The 3,904-nt window shown below is 46.9% G+C and overlaps 1 protein-coding gene across 2 annotated transcripts in view; it reads right to left on the reverse strand.

The window, feature by feature from the left end:
- Tmem218 (transmembrane protein 218) overlaps positions 1-3,186 on the reverse strand; it is a 20,159-nt gene extending 16,973 nt beyond the window's left edge. Inside the window, exon 1 of one of the 2 annotated variants that reach the window (XM_023701491.1) lies at positions 3,060-3,186. The gene's annotated coding sequence lies outside the window, so the exon portion shown is untranslated. Of the gene's footprint in view, positions 1-700; positions 830-3,059 lie in introns of those variants that run through there. The other variant, XM_004641384.2, reaches the window with a different exon arrangement.
- Positions 3,187-3,904: the final 718 nt, after the last annotated feature.

Below are 3,904 nucleotides of genomic sequence, written 5' to 3' on the forward strand. Positions count from 1 at the left end.
CCCCTTTTTTTTTCCATAATATTTATTGAGAGTGGCCCTTCTGAAGGAATCCTTTTCGATTTTCTTCGTGGCTTGTCCTAAAGCTTAAAATAGAATTTGCGGACTTTCACACTTTTATTTTTCTACTATAAATACTTCACTATCATTAGAACTTGAAAATTATTTCGAAAACGCCTTCATTTTTGTTAATAAAGTAACACAGAGGGGATAATTAAATGCCAAGCTACTGGAATACCACCGATGTAACATTCGCTGTCAACACACAGGCAGAAAAGGAGCTCCCTGGGTCCCGACCCCGACTTTGCCCCCTTTTTCTGGCCGGGGTGCGGTCTGAGTCGCCCAGGGGTGGGAGGACCCCGCTGCTTCCCGGCCCTGCGGGGTCACAGGGGCCCGAGGAAAACGCGGCCCACGCCTTAGCAGCAGCTCATTCCCAATTTCTCCTAGATGAAGACGGATTAAGGTTTCACTTGGACCAATGGTACCGCAATCCGGCACTGGCGTTTTACTTCTTAAAAGCACGGGACAAAACTGTCTTCCCCGGCGGCCCCAAGGGATTTACTAGTCCCGGGGACAGCGTGGTCCGGTGGATCCGCGCACCGCCCGCCCGCGGCCTGAGCCCGGCTCTTCCACTGCCTCCCTCCGCTTTTCTGCTCCCGGACCCCGTAACCAACTCCCCAGCACCCCAGGCCCGGACTCACACCTCGAGGTCCGCTCGGTTCTAGTCACCCGGGCTTTGGTCCACTTAGGACGAATCACAAGTGGGCTTTCATGCCGGTGAGCCCGGATTGGCTAATCAGAGCCGCTCTTTCAAAGCCCAGCTCTCGGTTTATTAATCTACGTTTGCCTCGGCTCCGGGCGACGCCGGGCGTGGAGGGTGGGCACGTCGTCCTCCGTCGCGCCTTCCGATTGGCCGGTGTTGGTGGGTCAGGTGAGTAGCCTCCATTGCGATTGGGTAGTGGCGCCTCTCCACGCCCCATTCCCTGTCAATCATACCATCCCCCCTAACGCTCTGAGCCCTCTGTCAGCTCAGCTGAGCGCGGGTTGTTTGGGCCGTCGAAAGCGGTTTCTGCTATTTTTGCGTCTCCGTGGAGATTGCTCTGCAGTGTGGTGCGGCTAACCTTCAGAGCAGACCGAACCTTCTACCCAATGTAGTTCCTGAATCATAGCTTTTATGAATGAAATTGAAGAAGAGGATTGAATTTCATTGGTTGTAGGCATTGAGTTATTCTACTGCAACTAACCAAGGATTTCTTCTGTGTTTAACGATTTAACCTTGACGCCCAGTGTAGAGCTGTGTGCTTACGAAAGCCAGTATCTTGATTAATGTGTTTCGCTGGAGTTGAGTGTTAAGTATAAGGCGTGCTGTTGAGACCGTAAGGACACCTCAGAAATATGATGTGGGCTGGGAGATAGCTCAGCAGGCATAAGCGCCTGCTTGGCAAGCTCGAGGTCCTGAGTTCGATACCCGACACACACACACACACACACACACACACACACACACACACACACAGAGAGTATGATGTGACAAAGGAGTTTTAAAGCAAGTCCTAACAATGGGCCCAAACTAATTTATAGTTGATTGCTCCAAAAGATAATAAGGCTTTAAGTATGAGAGCCTCGTGTACTTTTTAGACACTTTCACTTGTACTGCTTCAGGAACGTTTTGTTTTGGCTGGAGTTAATGCAGATGTCTCTGCTAGAACAAGAATAATGCTGGACTCCAGCATACGGATAAGAATGGGAAGGGCAGGGCAGAAATGCGAGAAAATTGAACAGAGACTGAGACAAGAATGAGCAATGGCATATGCAGGCTAATATGGAGACAGGTAGTGAAGAATAATGTCGTGTTGCTCAAATGCTGAGACCCAGTTCTCAACTCAGGGTGTAGAAAGTAGTCAAAAGTTTGACTTGAGGGCCGGCCAAATACCTCAGCATATTAAAGCATCTGCCTAGCAGTGGCCAGTGCTCAATCCCCAGCCTGCCGTGCCGGCCCAGCCCCCAGGGCACGCTGAGATGGCAACTGAGACTAGTTATGGTGGCATGCGCCTGTAATCCCAGCTTTTGGGAGGCTGAACACAGGAGGATCACTACGAGTCGGGTCTACGTAGTGAGACCCTGTAGACCCTATACTAAAATACCAAAAAAAAAAAAAAAGTTTGAGATGGAGAAAGTTAATCTCTTTACACTTGTAATGACCAAGCTGGTTTCAGTGTCTTTATAAATTCAGAATGAAAAGATGCATGCTCTTCTTATGTCTTTTTTGTTTTTGTATTTTTTAGGGAAAGGTGTACAGGGTGTACAGGGTCTCACTACTGGATCAGACTCATAGTGATCTGCCTGTTTACAGCCTCCCAAGAGCTGGGATCACAGGTGTGCACCACCATGCCCAGTCTCAGTTGCCATCTCAGTGCGCCCTGGGGACAGGGCCAGCAAGGCAGGCTCCGGGATGGAACCCCCAGCCACTGTGCCTGCTTGCAGGCACTTTAATCCACTGAGCTATTTGGCTGGCCCTTTTTACGTCTTCCATGTAGTGCCTCTTAGGTTTTCTCTCTCATGAGAAGCGATTCCTCTTCTGAGCTCTTTGACTCTAACCTCATCACTTAATTGGGGGAAGGAATTTGTTTTCTGGCTAAGTGAAATGAAGGAGTAACGTGCTGTCACCACAGGGCTGTGTCTTCTGGGAACTCGCAGTTGTGTGCACATTCCAGAGGAGACAGATTAACTGGCCATCTCACCTTTGTCCCTTGGAAAGTTGTCTTCTGTTTGGCAAGTTTTATACAGTACTTTACAAAATTACTTCCTACCTCTGCTGTGTATGTACTTGTAGAATATATATAAACATCATACATGTATGTACACCATTTGTTAGATTATAATTTTCTTCTCTCCTAGACAAGTAAATCAAAGAAAATAACATCAACCAGAGTGTAGCAGGTACATACCTATCATCTCTACACTTTAGGAGACTGAGAAGGAAGATGGTGAAGTTAAGCCCTGTTCAGGGAAAACTGACAAGAGAGGCCTAGAGGTGACTGAACTATGGATCAGGTAAGCACCTGGGTCAGGGTCCTGCGACCACCAACAGCCACGACAAGAAGACAGGGCCCAAGACAAACGGAGGTTCTGTGGACAGCAGTGTGTTTAGTCGCCCTCCTTGGGGGTGACACCTCGTCCACCCCCAATTCTCATTCAGACTCTAGTCCTTGGAAACAGCAGAAGACAATGGATTACTGGAGTGAGTGGTCCCCTTTTTTTTTCCATAATATTTATTGAGAGTGGCCCTTCTGAAGGAATCCTTTTCGATTTTCTTCGTGGCTTAATGACTTAGTGAGACCCTGTCTCAAAATTAAAAAAAAAAAAAAAAAATCAAAAAAGGACAAGATGTAGCTCAGTGCAAACATTCTGGATTCAATCTCCAGTATCATGGGGCTGTGGTAAGAGAGACCAACACCAAAAAGCAATGTTTCTTTGTCTTCTCATAAATGTATAAAATCATGTGCTATTTTGTCTGATAAAGGAAAGTTTTTAAAAAAGGCCATTAAGGTTATGGAATGCGTGAAATGATTTCAAGAGAGGATGTAAAGTTTTCTTGCTTGTTTATAGCCGTCACCATGGTAGGCAGCCCTGGATGTTTGGTATCCATTTCCTCATATGTGGTGGGTTTTTTATTTGTTTTAGTATTTAGCACACCTGAAAAGTATACCAAAAACTGAAATAATTGTTTTTAGCAGTTTCAGAAGTTACCACTGTTCCATTTGGCTAACTGGGAGACTGCGTAAGTTGCCTGCAGTACCATGGTCAGTCACTGAAGCCAAGTTGTTGGCCTTCTGAGGTCGTGCAATTGCATCATGATTTTTGTAACACATTATTTAGCAGATGCAAGGAACCAGGCTTCAGTGAG

The sequence above is a fragment of the Octodon degus genome, unplaced genomic scaffold (assembly GCF_000260255.1).
Source record: "Octodon degus isolate 3935 unplaced genomic scaffold, OctDeg1.0 scaffold00136, whole genome shotgun sequence".
Lineage (NCBI taxonomy): Eukaryota > Metazoa > Chordata > Mammalia > Rodentia > Octodontidae > Octodon > Octodon degus.